This window comes from Oncorhynchus masou, chromosome 22 (genome assembly GCF_036934945.1).
Source record: "Oncorhynchus masou masou isolate Uvic2021 chromosome 22, UVic_Omas_1.1, whole genome shotgun sequence".
NCBI lineage: Eukaryota > Metazoa > Chordata > Actinopteri > Salmoniformes > Salmonidae > Oncorhynchus > Oncorhynchus masou.
Genome location: NC_088233.1, coordinates 7,337,244 through 7,357,243, shown reverse-complemented (window position 1 = coordinate 7,357,243; position 20,000 = coordinate 7,337,244). Strand labels below are relative to the sequence as shown.

Here is a 20,000-nt window from a genome sequence, read left to right as displayed (position 1 = left end):
AACACAGTACACACACACAGTTCACACACACAGTACACACACAGTACACACACAGTACACACACACAGTACACACACACAGTACACACACAGTACACACACAGTACACACACAGTACACACACAGTACAAACATAGTACACACACAACACACACACAGTACACACACACAGTACACACACACAGTACACACACAACACAAACACAGTACACACACACAGTACACACACAGTACACACACAGTACACACACAGTACACACACACAGCACACACACACAGCACACACACACAGCACACACACAGTACACACACAACACAAACACAGTACACACACACAGTTCACACACACAGTACACACACACAGTACACACACACAGTACACACACAGCACACACACAGTACACACATAGTACACACACACACACACACACACAGTACACACACACAGTACACACACACAGTACACACACACAGTACACACACACACACACACACACAGTACACACACACAGTACACACACACAAACACACACAGTACACACACACAGTACAAACATACACACACACACACACAAACACAGTACACACACACAGTACACACACACAGTACACACACACAGTACACACAAACAGTACACACACACACAGTACACACACACAGTACACACACACAGCACACACAGAGTACACACACAACACAAACACAGTACACACACACAGTACACACACACAGTACACACACACAGTACACACACACAGTACACACACACAGTACACACACACAGTACACACACACAGTACACACACACACAGTACACACACACAGTACACACACAGTACACACACACACAGTACACACACACACAGTACACACACACACAGTACACACACACACAGTACACACACACAGTACACACACACACACAGTAGACACACAGTACACACACACAGTACACACACACAGTACACACACACAGTACACAGACAACACACACACAGCACACACACAGTACAAACATAGTACACACACAACACAAACACAGTACACACACACAGTACACACACACAGTACACACACACAGCACACACAGAGTACACACACAACACAAACACAGTACACACACACAGTGCACACACAGTACACACACAGTACACACACACAGTACACACACACAGTACACACACACACAGTACACACACACACAGTACACACACACACAGTACACACACAGTACACACACAGTACACACACAGTACACACACACAGTACACACACACACAGTACACACACACACAGTACACACACACAGTACACACACACACAGTACACACACACACAGTACACACACACACAGTACACACACACACACAGTAGACACACAGTACACACACACAGTACACACACACAGTACACACACAGTACACAGACAACACACACACAGCACACACACAGTACAAACATAGTACACACACAACACAAACACAGTACACACACAGTACACACACAGAGTACACACACACCACACACACACCACACACAGTACACACACACAGTACACACACACACACAGTACACACACACACACAGTACACACACACACACAGTACACACACACACACAGTACACACACACACACAGTACACACACACACACAGTACACACACACACACAGTACACACACACAGTACACACACAACACACAGTACACACACAACACACAGACAACACACACACAGCACACACACAGTACACACACAACACAAACACAGTACACACACACAGTTCACACAGTACACACATAGTACACACACAACACAAACACAGTACACACACACAGTGTGTGTGTTGTGTGTGTACCTGCACCAAAACTCCAGTGTTTATCCTTCGTAGCTAGTTGGCTGTACCTGCACCAAAACTCCAGTATTTATCCTTCGTAGCTAGTTGGCTGTACCTGCACCAAAACTCCAGTATTTATCCTTCGTAGCTAGTTGGCTGTACCTGCACCAAAACTCCAGTATTTATCCTTCGTAGCTAGTTGGCTGTACCTGCACCAAAACTCCAGTATTTATCCTTCGTAGCTAGTTGGCTGTACCTGCACCAAAACTCCAGTATTTATCCTTCGTAGCTAGTTGGCTGTACCTGCACCAAAACTCCAGTATTTATCCTTCATAGCTAGTTGGCTGTACCTGCACCAATTTATGGCTGTACCTGCACCAAAACTCCAGTATTTATCCTTCGTAGCTAGTTGGCTGTACCTGCACCAAAACTCCAGTATTTATCCTTCATAGCTAGTTGGCTGTACCTGCACCAAAACTCCAGTATTTATCCTTAGTAGCTAGTTGGCTGTACCTGCACCAAAACTCCAGTATTTATCCTTCATAGCTAGTCCTCCATCTTCTTTTTTAAATAGGGAGACAATTTGCTTTCAGCACATTTATTGCTATGACTGATTTAAAAATAAAAATAAAAACGTTTTTTTATCATATCTCTTATCCCTCTGCAACAAACATAGGATGAGCAATATCTGGAACGTCAAACGCAATAAAATCACATTATCGAATCGCAATACATAAAGAATCGTGAGAATCGCAATACATATAGAATCGTGAGAATCGCAATACATATAGAATCGTGAGAATCGCAATACATATAGAATCACGAGAATCGCAATACATATAGAATCACGAGAATCACAATACATATAGAATCACGAGAATCGCAATACATATAGAATCACGAGAATCACAATACATATAGAATCACGAGAATCGCAATACATATAGAATCACGAGAATCACAATACATATAGAATCGTGAGAATCGCAATACATATAGAATCACGAGAATCACAATACATATAGAATCACGAGAATCGCAATACATATAGAATCACGAGAATCGCAATACATATAGAATCGTGAGAATCGCAATACATATAGAATCACGAGAATCGCAATACATATAGAATCACGAGAATCGCAATACATATAGAATCACGAGAATCGCAATACAAATAGAATCGTGAGAATCGCAATACATATAGAATCACGAGAATCGCAATACATATAGAATCGTGAGAATCGCAATACATATAGAATCACGAGAATCGCAATACATAGCGTATCGGCACCTAAGTATGGGTGAGAAAACCATAACTTGAGGTTCCTTATATAATACACAAACCTCTCCTACTCTGTGTGTAACTCTCTGAGTCTGCATGATGTGTGTTTGTGTCCTTCTCACTATTTCCCTGTTAACGCTATAGAGTTCCTCCTCGGGGCTGTGGGGATATTTAAGCCAGAGTGAACAGCTGTGGCTCACTACATCACTACAGTTAGGCTAATCCTTAATGCTAAACAGACAAGAAACCCAGTTCCTAATTGTGTAAAGATGGCACTTTGAAGGAGAGGCCTTTATTGCAGATGAATGACATTGATAGTGTTGTATGAAAAATCCATGATATACAGGATTGTGTATATATTTCCAGAACATTCTGACAGCCTCACTACGTAAAGCCTATATACTATCGTAGAGTGCCAGGTCAGCTCAGTCCTAGTTTTAGCCAGACACTCACGGAATGGGGAGTGTTGGGGAGTGTTGCACATACACAGCAGACCAGGGAGTGTTACTACTTGTGTACACATTGACACTGTCAGTTAATGACTCAATGAATGACTAATGACTCTGCCTTGAGTACCACTTCCATAAAGAAAGAATGGAAACAAATGTTGCCCAGCGCCAACTGTTCACAGCCCAGAGCCCAGAGGCCACTGTTCACAGCCCAGAGCCCAGAGGCCACTGTTCACAGCCCAGAGCCCAGAGGCCACTGTTCACAGCCCAGAGCCCAGCGGCCACTGTTCACAGCCCAGAGCCCAGAGGCCAATGTTCACAGCCCAGAGCCCAGCGGCCACTGTTCACAGCCCAGCGGCAACTGTTCACAGCCCAGCGGCCACTGTTCACAGCCCAGAGCCCAGCGGCCACTGTTCACAGCCCAGCAGCCACTGTTCACAGCCCACAGCCCAGAGGCCACTGTTCACAGCCCAGAGCCCAGCGGCAACTGTTCACAGCCCAGAGCCCAGAGGCCACTGTTCACAGCCCAGTGGCCACTGTTCACAGCCCAGAGCCCAGAGGCCACTGTTCACAGCCCAGTGGCCACTGTTCACAGCCCAGAGCCCAGTGGCCACTGTTCACAGCCCAGAGGCCACTGTTCACAGCCCAGCGGCCACTGTTCACAGCCCAGCGGCCACTGTTCACAGCCCAGAGCCCAGTGGCCACTGTTCACAGCCCAGAGCCCAGAGGCCACTGTTCACAGCCCAGAGCCCAGCGGCCACTGTTCACAGCCCACAGCCCAGCGGCCACTGTTCACAGCCCAGAGCCCAGAGGCCACTGTTCACAGCCCAGAGCCCAGAGGCCACTGTTCACAGCCCAGAGCCCAGAGGCCACTGTTCACAGCCCAGAGCCCAGAGGCCACTGTTCACAGCCCAGAGCCCAGCGGCCACTGTTCACAGCCCAGAGCCCAGAGGCCAATGTTCACAGCCCAGAGCCCAGCGGCCACTGTTCACAGCCCAGCGGCAACTGTTCACAGCCCAGCGGCCACTGTTCACAGCCCAGAGCCCAGCGGCCACTGTTCACAGCCCAGCAGCCACTGTTCACAGCCCACAGCCCAGAGGCCACTGTTCACAGCCCAGAGCCCAGCGGCCACTGTTCACAGCGCAGCGGCCACTGTTCACAGCCCAGAGCCCAGAGGCCACTGTTCACAGCCCAGAGGCCACTGTTCACAGCCCAGCGGCCACTGTTCACAGCCCAGAGCCCAGCGGCAACTGTTCACAGCGCAGCGGCCACTGTTCACAGCCCAGAGCCCAGAGGCCACTGTTCACAGCCCAGAGGCCACTGTTCACAGCCCAGCGGCCACTGTTCACAGCCCAGCGGCCACTGTTCACAGCCCAGAGCCCAGAGGCAACAACTCAAGAGAGGTCTGCATCTACACTGAGGGCCATTATATACACACCGATGAGGCCTCGCCAATAGGTGAGTTTCCACAGGGGCAACGGTCAACAGCTCAAAACTCTTCCAGTCAAGGAGCTCCTTCCTTCCTGTCTTTCTCTCTCTCTGCATTCTCCTCACTGAGGGCTCGTGAGTCTCCCCTAAATAAACAACCAGTCCACAGTGGCCTGGATCCAACTGAATTGTCCCGTTGGAAGTTATAGTGAAGCAGAGTCATTAGGTTTGAATCCAGGTCAACCCCACTATCTCTCTGATTATAGGTCAGTTACCAGTAGCAGACAGAAGAGTCGAATAGTCTAAGCAGAGGGTGAATTCACTAAAACTACCAGCAGAGGGCCTAGAAAGAAATAGCAACCACAATGCCATGCTTGTAAATAACCCAGGTTAACCTTGAGGTTCAGTTGCCATTTAAATAGACAAACCCACTAGGACGAGTGCAAAAACATGAACAACATGAACACAGCTGCTATGCAGTACAATAGACTCGCATACCACTGCAGCAGAGTCAGCACACCACTCTGTGAATAGCAGCACACCACTCTGTGAATAGCAGCACACCACTCTGTGAATAGCAGCACACCACTCTGTGAATAGCAGCACACCACTCTGTGAATAGCAGCACACCACTCTGTGAATAATAGCAGCACACCACTCTGTGAATAATAGCAGCACACCACTCTGTGAATAGCAGCACACCACTCTGTGAATAATAGCAGCACACCACTCTGTGAATAATAGCAGCACACCACTCTGTGAATAATAGCAGCACACCACTCTGTGAATAATAGCAGCACACCACTCTGTGAATAATAGCAGCACACCACTCTGTGAATAATAGCAGCACACCACTCTGTGAATAATAGCAGCACACCACTCTGTGAATAATAGCAGCACACCACTCTGTGAATAATAGCAGCACACCACTCTGTGAATAATAGCAGCACACCACTCTGTGAATAATAGCAGCACACCACTCTGTGAATAATAGCAGCACACCACTCTGTGAATAATAGCAGCACACCACTCTGTGAATAATAGCAGCACACCACTCTGTGAATAATAGCAGCACACCACTCTGTGAATAATAGCAGCACACCACTCTGTGAATAATAGCAGCACACCACTCTGTGAATAATAGCAGCACACCACTCTGTGAATAATAGCAGCACACCATTCTGTGAATAGCAGCACACCATTCTGTGAATAGCAGCACACCCAACCCCTCTCTCTCTCTCTCTCTCTCTCTCCCCACCCCCTCTCTCTGTCTCTGTTTCTCTCTCTCTCTCACCCCTACTCTCACCCACCCCACCCCCTCTCTGTCTCTCTCTGCCTCTCTCAACCCACCCCTCTCTCTCTCCTACCCCTACTTTCACCCAACCTCTCTCTCTCTCTCACCCCTACTCTCGCCCACCCTCTCTCTCTCTCTCTCTCTCTCTGTCTCTCTCTCAACCCTACTCGCACCCACCCCACCCCCTCTCTCTGTCTCTCTCTCACCCCTACTCTCACCCACCTCTCTCTCTCTCTCTCTTCTACCCCTACTCTCACCTACCCACCCTCTCTCTCTTTTACTCCCTACTCTCACCCACCCATCCTCTCTCACTCTCTCTCTCTCTTTCTCTCTCCTCTCTCTCTCTACTCTCACCCACCCATCCTCTCTCACACAGAAAGGGTGTTTTGATCAACTTTATTGCCACGGGCCAGCAACAGATTTGTGTAGCTAATATGGTGGACGTAAAGACTCCAGCCCACTGAGCCAGAGAGAAAACAGCCAAGCTGACACTCTCTATGGAACTCTGCATGTGATGGGCAAGGCATTGGAGTTCTCCCTGTTGTCTGAGACACTGCCTGCTCTTTCCATCCAACTCAAACATGTCATGAGGGTTCTGGGCAAGACTGAGCGCCACTACTGACTGACTATCTGTCGCACGTGAGTCGGCTGACCCCGGAACAGACGGAGGGAACTCTGGGGAGCTGTTTGAAATGCCACTTGTCATTGCTTACAACAACTTGTATTAGTTAGTACCATTGGACAACATGCCAGGACAATTTCATAACAATATCAGTCCCCACAGGTGTTGAGGCTTTTGGTATTCATTCGTTTTCTAACACAGCATAGAATTAAGCACTCGTCTGGCTATCTGTTTGTGTGGTCTTGCCAACTTCTACGGCCAATGACAACAAGCATAGGAGTTGGCAAGACGTCACAAATAGACCTGGGACTAGAATAGAATCAGTAGCAGTGGAAAAAGACGGTGAGTTGAATTTTTTGGATTTTAACATGTTTCCAATACATGAGAGTGTCTCAATTACTTCTGGAAGTTTGGTTGTGCAAAGGCAGTTTTCAACATTTTTCTATCCAGCATTCATTTATTTTTAGTTCTACAGTATTTCATCCCCTTGATTTACAACTTTAACCACAAAAGCGCTCCTCTCCTGTGCCTCCACAGTGATAAAATGTTAGCTTCGGGCTCTACTCCCATCAGCATTGCAGAAGTTTAGCTTTACAGCGTGATTGAAATGTAAAAGTATCGCCGGTGTCCAAATACCCATACTTGCATCCTAAATAGTAGGCCATTTGAGTATGCAGACAAATTCAACTTTAGTAGTATGTGACATTTAAAAAAAAAAGTTCTAGTATACTTTAAATGCCCAGATGTCATACTAATTTTAGCTTTGACAACAGCTGATCAATTAGACATGGGGACGCGCTACCGAAATCAATGAATAGCGGGGTCAACAACGCAACCACGCATGACGCATTCGCAGTGTGAGAAAATAGAATGTTTATAGTATGTGAATTTTTTTTAAATCATGTATGGTTTAAATGCCAGGATGTTGTACTAATTTTGGCTCTTCGTCGAGTAAAATCCGATGCACTCTTTTCCGCAATGCATTGGTAGAGGGGGCTCCGAGTGATAGGCCCTAGTTCTCTTCAAGTAGCCAGACAACAATACTAGACTGCTTAACTTGGAATATGCCGAATAGCGAAGCTTGTTCTCTTGTTCTGTATTGCATCTCTGCAGATCATTTGCAGACTACACATCCTTTGCAGACTACACCTTTGCAGACTACACACTACATTTGCAGACTACACACCAGACTTTGCAGACTGCACACCTTTGCAGACTACACCTTTGCAGACTACACCTTTGCAGACTACACCTTTGCAGACTACACCTTTGCAGACTACACCTTTGCAGACTACACCTTTGCAGACTACACCTTTGCAGACTACACCTTTGCAGACTACACCTCTTGCAGACTACACCTTTGCAGACTACACCTTTACATCGTTGCAGACTACATCGTTGCAGACTACATCTTTGCAGACTACACCTTTGCAGACTACACCTTTGCAGACTACACCTTTGCAGACTACACCTTTGCAGACTACACCTTTGCAGACTTTGCAGACTACATCTTTGCAGACTACATCTTTGCAGACTACATCTTTGCAGACTACATCTTTGCAGACTACATCTCTGCAGACTACATCGTTGCAGACTACATCTTTGCAGACTACATCTTTGCAGACTACATCTTTGCAGACTACATCTTTGCAGACTACATCTTTGCAGACTACATCTTTGCAGACTACATCTTTGAAAACAGAACTATTTTTATTTTAGACCCAAAGTGGATTTCTGTTTTCTTTCTCATTGAAAATAAGTGTTTGTTCTCTTGGCCTTCGTCAGAGCTTTTAAACGAAATACTAAACCATCTTTTGATTTCTGAATGTGTCGACACCTGGGGGATGTGGCTGTGACGTCATGTTAATTAGGCCTTTTGATTTCTGAATGTGTCGACACCTGGGGATGTGGCTGTGACGTCATGTTAATTAGGCCTTTTGATTTGAACATATGGCTTGTTTTAGGTTTGTGGGCTCAGCTACCTATTGCATTATTTAATTTATGGATCAAGCCTTAGCAGCCATTCTGATCTCGTTCCCATTTATCAGAGCTTTAGTTTATGTTATGTTACTGTTCAGTGGTTCTGAATTTGCAATGCATCCGACCTTTCTGGGCAAAGCCTGTTGATTTGAACATTTGAAATGTTTTTGTGTGTGTACCAGGAGGATATTGGATTTAATTGATAGAGAATGGCAGTAATAAATTAGTTGAAATGTAATCAAATCATCTGTTTCTGTCTTCAGTCCTTTCTAAATAGGATACATGGTTTTAAATAGGATACATGGTTTTAAATAGGATACATGGTTTTAAGTAGGATACATGTTTTTAAATAGGATACATGGTTTTAAGTAGGATATATGGTTTTAAATAGGATAGATGGTTTTAAGTAGGATAGATGGTTTTAAATAGGATACATGTTTTTAAATAGGATACATGGTTTTAAGTAGGATATATGGTTTTAAATAGGATAGATGGTTTTAAATAGGATAGATGGTTTTAAATAGGATACATGGTTTTAAATAGGATAGATGGTTTTAAATAGGATAGATGGTTTTAAATAGGATAGATGGTTTTAAATAGGATACATGGTTTTAAATAGGATAGATGGGTTTAAATAGGATAGATGGTTTTAAATAGGATAGATGGTTTTAAATAGGATACATGGTTTTAAATAGGATAGATGGTTTTAAATAGGATAGATGGGTTTAAATAGGATAGATGGGTTTAAATAGGATAGATGGTTTTAAATAGGATACATAGGATAGATGGTTTTAAATAGGATAGATGGTTTTAAATAGGATACATGGTTTTAAATAGGATAGATGGTTTTAAGTAGGATAGATGGTTTTAAATAGGATACATGGTTTTAAATAGGATAGATGGTTTTAAATAGGATACATGGTTTTAAATAGGATAGATGGTTTTAAATAGGATAGATGGTTTTAAATAGGATAGATGGTTTTAAATAGGATAGATGGTTTTAAATAGGATAGATGGGCCCTATGGGCTACGGTATAGATTGAATGTGATATATAACCAGCCTGAATAGGCCTTAACTCCATTAGGTTGAATGTGATAGTCCTATAACCTATAACCAGCCTGAGGAAGCCTATAATTCATTACATTCCTATTCTATTCAAAGTTTAGAGAAATGAATCTAATTGGAAATGAGCTATTATCAGGCTGATTAATGCGATGGGATGACTGTTGAATTTGGAAAAATCCACCCTCACTCGACTCCACCTACTCAGCCAATCAGGAGCCGCTACTGTGTTGCAGTGAGTACATAATACGCCGTTTAAATATACAGTATGCTAGTATGAGTTATTCGGACAGCGCTCTCGCTTTAGAGGAGACTGCATTCACGGTAAACGTTACGTAAATTGTTAGGTTAGATTACTCGTTGGTTATCACTGCATTGTCGGAACTAGAAGCATAAGCATTTCGCAAACACTCACATTAACATCTGCTAACCGTTGTGTATGTGACAAATAACATTTGATTTGATTTGATTTACATACTGTATCGACCAAACAAACAATCAACCAGTCGACAAATTGGGGTCAGATTACTTTATTTTTCTCTAGTGGAATAAGTAACACTTCAGCGATGCAGATTGAATTATTAGTCTTCCAGACACCTGTCTGGGGTTGGGTGGGTCTGGTTTTTGTCTGGTCACAGAGAGAGAACAGCATTTGAACAGCAGCACCATCACTGGTAAGTGGTAAATACGCTCACTACATTAGCCCATTACTACCATTATCTATCAGCAGAAAAACACATGCACAATCACAGTGACAGTGTGACACAGCCTGATTCATGCAGCCTAATGTCATGTAATGTCTCTGTCACCGGTTGAGATGACTCTCTCATTTGTATGGACTGCAGTAGTGGTGGTAATGAACTCACAGCAGAGTCAGTCAGAGAGAGAGAGAGAGAGAGAGAGAGAGAGAGAGAGTCACCCCAGGGCAAGGAGGATTATATTGCTGCTACTGGTTGCATCACAAAAAAAACAACGACATTCCTTATATCCTTTTGACCAGCCTCCTATGGGAGTATGATGGCCTCAAGTAGCCCTCTCTTACTTGGCTACAGAACTCTCTCAAGACACCATGGCCAGCCACCCACCTGCATTGATAAGCAAGTGCTTCACATAGAGGCAGAGAGATGCAGGGAGGAAGAAGGCTGCAGGGCCGAAAGCACTTTAGGTGATGATGTTGAGTAGGGCTATTTGTTGAGTAGGGCTATTTGTTGAGTAGGGCTATTTGTTGAGTAGGGCTATTTGTTGAGTAGGGCTATTTGTTGAGTAGGGCTATTTGTTGAGTAGGGCTATTTGTTGAGTAGGGCTATTTGTTGAGTAGGGCTATTTGTTGATTTGTTGAGTAGGGCTATTTGTTGAGTAGGGCTATTTGTTGAGTAGGGCTATTTGTTGAGTAGGGCTATTTGTTGAGTAGGGCTATTTGTTGAGTAGGGCTATTTGTTGAGTAGGGCTATTTGTTGAGTAGGGCTATTTGTTGAGTAGGGCTATTTGTTGAGTAGGGCTATTTGTTGAGTAGGGCTATTTGTTGAGTAGGGCTATTTGTTGAGTAGGGCTATTTGTTGAGTAGGGCTATTTGTTGAGTAGGGCTATTTGTTGAGTAGGGCTATTTGTTGAGTAGGGCTATTTGTTGAGTAGGGCTATTTGTTGAGTAGGGCTATTTGTTGAGTAGGGCTATTTGTTGAGTAGGGCTATTTGTTGAGTAGTAGGTCTATTTGTTGAGTAGGTAGGGCTATTTGTTGAGTAGGGCTATTTGTTGAGTAGGGCTATTTGTTGAGTAGGTCTATTTGTTGAGTAGGGCTATTTGTTGAGTCTATTTGTTGAGTAGGGCTATTTGTTTGCTATTTGTTGAGTAGGGCTATTTGTTGAGTAGGGCTATTTGTTGAGTAGGGCTATTTGTTGAGTAGGGCTATTTGTTGAGTAGGGCTATTTGTTGAGTAGGGCTATTTGTTGAGTAGGGCTATTTGTTGAGTAGGTCTATTTGTTGAGTAGGTATATTTGTTGAGTAGGTCTATTTGTTGAGTAGGGCTATTTGTTGAGTAGGTCTATTTGTTGAGTAGGGCTATTTGTTGAGTAGGGCTATTTGTTGAGTAGGTCTATTTGTTGAGCTATTTGTTGGTAGGGCTATTTGTTGAGTAGGGCTATTTGTTGAGTAGGTCTATTTGTTGAGTAGGTCTATTTGTTGAGTAGGGCTATTTGTTGAGTAGGGTATTTGTTGAGTAGGGCTATTTGTTGAGTAGGGTTATTTGTCTCTCTTGCTATGCTCTGATGTAAGGAGCTTCTTGTCTGGATGGCTTGTCACACACCAGCGATGCAATACCAGTGTTTCCCCTATCATTCATGTAGAAGCGGCACAGCGGAACTGCTAAATCGCAGCCGCCACAAAAAATAGTGTAACAAAAAAATCCAAGTTACAACATCAGATTGTCCTTAGAAACCCCCAACGTAACTAGCTATTTCATAATCCTGGAAGTGTAGACGTAAGTATCAGGAACACCCAAGCCGCCAACGCTGCTAACAAACAAAAACTCCTAGGGGAAACACTGTACTACGTACCATGTAGTGTTAGAGGGCTAGTCGCATGGGAGAAGGGTGGCTGGTTAGGTGAACCAGTACTATTTACATGAAGCCTATCTGTTAAGAGATTACATATGACCCGTCCAGTTCCATGTCCAGTACAACCGTCCCTGTGTGATCAGCAGATCACAATATGCATAAAGGGGAGGGGACTGAATTTGTAACAATTTTGTCTGAGGAAACAGTTCCCTGTTCCAAGCCCTTCCTGCCCATTTCTAACACAGTGGTTCCAACAACCAAGAGCTCCCAGCTGCAGAGCATTTGGGCCGTGTGATGGTTTCCAAAAGCCCCCTAATCATCACAGACCATCTGGAGAACAACTGGATTGGGATGCGCTGTATTTGTTGTCAGTGTGTTTACTGGTAGAGGGAGATCAGAGGATTCAGAACCAGGCAGTGGCTAGGAGAGTGGCACACACCTGGAAACAAGCTGGCAGACCTATCGAGAAACATTCAAAATCATACACAGAAGTTAAAAAAATATATATTAAAACATTTTGGGGAGAAATGAAGATCTACAAAGACAGAAACATATCGAATACTGAAAGCATCCATGATAATCAGAAGAAAAACACAACAGCTACGGCTCCCAATACCCAACTGTCCTTATCAGTCTTTCCCTTGATTCAACCTGGCCAGCATAAGACTCTCACACACACACACACACACACACACACACGCTCACACAATCAAATAAAACCAAAAAAAACACCAACCAGCTGCAGTTTCCAAAACTAACCAACTGTCCCTTGATGATCTGGCCAGTCCAAGATCACCATGAGAAGGACGGTTCTAGACTCTAGGCCGCTGGAACTCAATCCTGGTCCCGGGGACCCAAATGTGTGCAATTCTTTGTTTTTTTGCCTTTCGCACTTAACACCTCGATTACATCAACTGTGTAGGTCTAGGACGAAAACAAACATGTGCACCCCTTTGGGCCCCCAGGACCAGGATTGAGAACCACTGCACTAGGCTCAGACATAGCAGATTACCAGACAGATTATACTACGTTAGGATCAGCACAACAGCTCTACAGAAACAGAACGGCCAGCCCTGCTACGGTAAGAGGGTTTGAAGCCCCCAAGATTGATTCACTATCTAGGTCTATATCCTGAACCACTATCTAGGTCTATATACTGAACCACTATCTAGGTCTATATACTGAACCACTATCTAGGTATATATACTGAACCACTATCTAGGTCTATATACTGAACCACTATCTAGGTCTATATACTGAAGGTCTATATACTGAACCACTATCTAGGTCTATATACTGAACCACTATCTAGGTCTATATACTGAACCACTATCTAGGTCTATATACTGAACCACTAACCACTGAACCACTAACTAGGTCTATATACTGAACCACTATCTAGGTCTATATACTGAACCACTATCTAGGTCTATATACTGAACCCTAGAGAATGAACCACTATCTAGGTCTATATACTGAACCACTATCTAGGTCTATATACTGAACCCTGGAGAATGAACCACTAACTAGGTCTATATACTGAACCACTATCTAGGTCTATATCCTGAACCACTATCTAGGTCTATATACTGAACCACTATCTAGGTCTATATACTGAACCCTGGAGAATGAACCACTATCTAGGTCTACATACTGAACCACTATCTAGGTCTATATACTGAACCACTATCTAGGTCTATATACTGAACCACTATCTAGGTCTATATACTGAACCCTGGAGAATGAACCACTAACTAGGTCTATATACTGAACCACTATCTAGGTCTATATCCTGAACCACTATCTAGGTCTATATACTGAACCACTATCTAGGTCTATATACTGAACCACTATCTAGGTCTATATCCTGAACCACTATCTAGGTCTATATACTGAACCACTATCTAGGTCTATACTGAACTGGAGAATGAACCACTATCTAGGTCTATATACTGAACCACTATCTAGGTCTATATACTGAACCCTGGAGAATGAACCACTAACTAGGGTCTAGGTCTATATCCTGAACCACTATCTAGGTCTATATACTGAACCACTATCTAGGTCTATATACTGAACCCTGGAGAATGAACCACTATCTAGGTCTACATACTGAACCACTATCTAGGTCTATATACTGAACCACTATCTAGGTCTATATACTGAACCACTATCTAGGTCTATATACTGAAACTATCTAGGTCTATCTGAACCACCTAGGTCTATATACTGAACCACTATCTAGGTGAACCACTAACTAGGTCTATATCCTGAACCACTATCTAGGTCTATATACTGAACCACTATCTAGGTCTATATACTGAACCCTGGAGAATGAACCACTATCTAGGTCTATATACTGAACCACTATCTAGGTCTATATACTGAACCACTATCTAGGTCTATATACTGAACCACTATCTAGGTCTATATACTGAACCACTATCTAGGTCTATATACTGAACCACTATCTAGGTCTATATACTGAACCCTGTCTATATACTGAGGAATGAACCACTATCTAGGTCTATATCCTGAACCACTATCTGAACCACTATCTAGGTCTATATACTGAACCACTAACTAGGTCTATATCCTGAACCACTATCTAGGTCTATATCCTGAACCACTAACTAGGTCTATATCCTGAACCACTATCTAGGTCTATATACTGAACCACTATCTAGGTCTATATACTGAACCCTGGAGAATGAACCACTATCTAGGTCTATATACTGAACCACTATCTAGGTCTATATACTGAACCCTGGAGAATGAACCACTAACTAGGTCTATATACTGAACCACTATCTAGGTCTATATCCTGAACCACTATCTAGGTCTATATACTGAACCACTATCTAGGTCTATATACTGAACCCTGGAGAATGAACCACTATCTAGGTCTATATACTGAACCACTATCTAGGTCTATATACTGAACCACTATCTAGGTCTATATACTGAACCACTATCTAGGTCTATATACTGAACCACTATCTAGGTCTATATACTGAACCACTATCTAGGTCTATATGCTGAACCCTGGAGAATGAACCACTAACTAGGTCTATATACTGAACACTATCTAGGTCTATATACTGAACCACTATCTAGGTCTATATGCTGAACCCTGGAGAATGAACCACTAACTAGGTCTATATACTGAACCACTATCTAGGTCTATATACTGAACCCTGGAGAATGAACCACTATCTAGGTCTATATACTGAACCACTATCTAGGTCTATATACTGAACCACTATCTAGGTCTATATACTGAACCACTATCTAGGTCTATATACTGAACCCTGGAGAATGAACCACTATCTAGGTCTATATACTGAACCACTATCTAGGTCTATATACTGAACCACTATCTAGGTCTATATCCTGAACCACTATCTAGGTCTATATCCTGAACCACTATCTAGGTCTATATACTGAACCACTATCTAGGTCTATATACTGAACCACTATCTAGGTCTATATACTGAACCACTATCTAGGTCTATAAACTGAACCCTGGAGAATGAACCACTATCTAGGTCTATATCCTGAACCACTATCTAGGTCTATATCCTGAACCACTATCTAGGTCTATATCCTGAACCACTATCTAGGTCTATATACTGAACCACTATCTAGGTCTATATACTGAACCACACACACACACACACACACACACACACACACACAAACACACACACGTGCGTTTCAGTGGTTGCCAGATGGCTGTGACCCCACAGAGACTGAAAAGCATGAGAGAGCAGGGGGTGTGGTTTGAATGAGCAGCTCAAAGCTCACTGATTGACTGTATCCCGAAGCCCGGGCCGTCAGCAACAGCATCCAGACTCAAAGCCAAAGGAAAGAGATTTTTAAATGAGACGATGGCAGAGAGGCAGAGAAAAACAGAGACGACCATGAACAACCGAGCCAGATTCAATAGTACTATATCCCTTTTCCTGAGTTGTGTGTTCATCAGCAGCAACAACGGTTCGTGGGAACAACAGTCTGTCAGGAACTGCTCCCTGCCAAGGACAGCGTAAACACTCCCTCAGTCCTTTGCAGTCGGTGCCGTTTGAATACAGCAAAGTCTCCCTTGTGTCCATGCGTGTGCTTTTAAAGCTGAAATCCTTAATGGTGAAACTGCCACGTCCGTTGGAATTTTACAACAACAAAGCAGCTACTGCAAACATACGAACACTGCATCCACCCCCCCCCGGACATCACTGCAATTGCACTCCCTGTGGCATTGGATCAAGGCATCTGGTAAGTGTCATGTCATAGGGACAGACCTGGGCTGCTTTACATCCCTGTGTGTGATGAATCCAGACATCCGCCCGCCACTTCCTGCTCTCTCTGACGCCAGACAGGTAGAGCCAGCACAGGGCTCTGCTGCTACAGCTCAGACACACAGACAGAGCCAGAGAGAGACACACAAACCAATCCCCCTCCACTGTTCCCCGGGCGCCGAAGACGTGGATGTTGATTATGGCAGCCCCCCCCCCCCCCCCGTAACTCTCTGATTCAGAGGGGTTGGGTTAAATGTGGAAGACACTTTTCAGTTGAATTCATTCAGTTGGACAACTGACTAGGAATCCCCCTTTCCCTTTCCCTCAGACTGAAATGAGATAGGTGTCTGCCTGGCGGCCCATTCATTCATTCCACAGGTCGTCTGTCTGCCAGCCAGACTGTCATCCCATTGCAGTCAGAGTTCCTCTGACTGGGGAATTCTCTTCAATTTATAGCTACTAGTGTCACTCATCAAAATGAAAAGACAAATCCCCCTCCGCTCAGAGACTGCGACATTTTGCTCCTCGCCTCCGCTGTCCTCCTGCAGATCTTTAAAGCCTTGTTATGAGTGATACAGCAGCCATAGAGAATAACTGCATGGTGTTAGTGAGGACGACTGGGGTGTTCAGATTTGCCTCTCTAATACACACTATGCTTACCTCCAATCAGGAACTGTTCTCTGAAATGACAGTAGGCCTAACATAAAAATCAATGACTCTCCCCGGGACTCCGCTCAGTCAGTCTTCCAGCCATGTTGATCCAGTTTTCATTTTCCATTGGTTTTGTCTTGTCTTCCTACACACCTGGTTTCAATCCCATTCATTACCTGTTGTGTACTTAACCCTCTGTTTCCCCTAATGTCTTTGTCAGAGATTGTTTGTTATTCAGTGTTGTTTGTATTGGTGCGCGACGTGTTACTCAGTGTTGTATTGGTGCGCGACGGGTTACTCAGTGTTGTATTGGTGCTTACGTGTTACTCAGTGTTGTATTGGTGCGCGACGGGTTACTCAGTGTTGTATTGGTGCGCGACGTGTTACTCAGTGTTGTACTCAATGTTACTCAGTGTTGTATTGGTGCGCGACGTGTTACTCAGTGTTGTATTGGTGCGCGACGTGTTACTCAGCCATGTATTGATCCAGGTGTTTCAGTGTTGTATTGGTTGTTACTCAGTGTTGTATTTCCGAGGTGTTACACAGTGTTGTATTGATCCCAGGTGTTACTCAGTGTTGTATTAACCCTCTGTGTTACTCATGTGTATTGTCAGAGATTGTTTGTTATTCAGTGTTGTATTTGCGCGAGGTGTTACTCAGTGTTGTATTGGTGCGCGACGTGTTACTCAGTGTTGTATTGGTGCGCGAGGTGTTAATCAGTGTTGTATTGGTGCGCGACGTGTTACTCAGTGTTGTATTGGTGGGCGAGGTGTTACTCAGTGTTGTATTGGTGCGCGACGGGTTACTCAGTGTTGTATTGGTGCGCGAGGTGTTACTCAGTGTTGTATTGGTGCGCGAGGTGTTACTCAGTGTTGTATTGGTGCGCGACGTGTTACTCAGTGTTGTATTGGTGCGCGAGGTGTTACTCAGTGTTGTATTGGTGCGCGACGTGTTACTCAGTGTTGTATTGGTGGGCGAGGTGTTACTCAGTGTTGTATTGGTGCGCGAGGTGTTACTCAGTGTTGTATTGGTGCGCGACGTGTTACTCAGTGTTGTATTGGTGCGCGAGGTGTTACTCAGTGTTGTATTGGTGCGCGACGTGTTACTCAGTGTTGTATTGGTGGGCGAGGTGTTACTCAGTGTTGTATTGGTGCGCGACGGGTTACTCAGTGTTGTATTGGTGCGCGACGTGTTACTCAGTGTTGTATTGGTGCGCGACGGGTTACTCAGTGTTGTATTGGTGCGCGACGTGTTACTCAGTGTTGTATTGGTGCGCGACGGGTTACTCAGTGTTGTATTGGTGCGACGACGGGTTACTCAGTGTTGTATTGGTGCGCGACGGTTACTCAGTGTTGTATTGGTGCGCGACGGTTACTCAGTGTTGTATTGGTGCGCGACGTGTTACTCAGTGTTGTATTGGTGCGACGTGTTACTCAGTGTTGTATTGGTGCGCGACGGGTTACTCAGTGTTGTATTGGTGCGCGACGGTTACTCAGTGTTGTATTGGTGTGCGACGTGTTACTCAGTGTTGTATTGGTGCGCGACGGGTTACTCAGTGTTGTATTGGTGCGACGTGTTACTCAGTGTTGTATTGGTGCGCGACGTGTTACTCAGTGTTGTATTGGTGCGCGAGGTGTTACTCAGTGTTGTATTGGTGCGCGACGTGTTACTCAGTGTTGTATTGGTGCGCGAGGTGTTACTCAGTGTTGTATTGGTGCGCGACGTGTTACTCAGTGTTGTATTGGTGCGCGAGGTGTTACTCAGTGTTGTATTGGTGGGTGAGGTGTTACTCAGTGTTGTATTGGTGCGCGACGGGTTACTCAGTGTTGTATTGGTGGTGCGACGTGTTACTCAGTGTTGTATTGGTGGGCTGACGGGTTACTCAGTGTTGTATTGGTGCGCGACGTGTTACTCAGTGTTGTATTGGTGCGCGACGTGTTACTCAGTGTTGTATTGGTGCGCGACGTGTTACTCAGTGTTGTATTGGTGCGCGACGTGTTACTCAGTGTTGTATTGGTGCGCGACGGGTTACTCAGTGTTGTATTGGTGCGCGACGTGTTACTCAGTGTTGTATTGGTGCGCGACGGGTTACTCAGTGTTGTATTGGTGCGCGACGTGTTACTCAGTGTTGTATTGGTGCACGACGTGTTACTCAGTGTTGTATTGGTGCGCGACGGGTTACTCAGTGTTGTATTGGTGCGCGACGGGTTACTCAGTGTTGTATTGGTGCGCGACGTGTTACTCAGTGTTGTATTGGTGCGCGACGTGTTACTCAGTGTTGTATTGGTGCGCGACGTGTTACTCAGTGTTGTATTGGTGCGCGACGGGTCCTCGTACCCACTTTGTTTTATTGTTACATTTAGTGTTGGAGTTATGTTTCGTTTATCGTTATTAAATAACTCCATTACATTCAGTTTGATTCTCCTGCGTCTGACTTCCCTGCCACCTACACACACACACACACGACTCTGACAATGACGAAGGTCAAAATGATTAGTAGTGATGGGGCAACAACAACAAAAAAACAATAGTTACATATCGGCATAT

At 44.4% G+C, this 20,000-nt stretch overlaps 1 protein-coding gene across 3 annotated transcripts in view; it reads right to left on the bottom strand.

Annotated features, from left to right (window-relative positions):
* Positions 1–20,000, bottom strand: part of LOC135508951 (pleckstrin homology domain-containing family A member 5-like) — a 295,193-nt gene that overhangs the window by 252,836 nt on the left and 22,357 nt on the right. Inside the window, exon 4 of one of the 3 annotated variants that reach the window (XM_064929190.1) lies at positions 19,784–20,000. This exon is cut by the window's right edge and continues 1,091 nt beyond it. The exons of the other annotated variants lie outside the window; for them this stretch is intronic. The gene's annotated coding sequence lies outside the window, so the exon portion shown is untranslated. Of the gene's footprint in view, positions 1–19,783 lie in introns of those variants that run through there. 3 annotated transcript variants of the gene reach the window in all.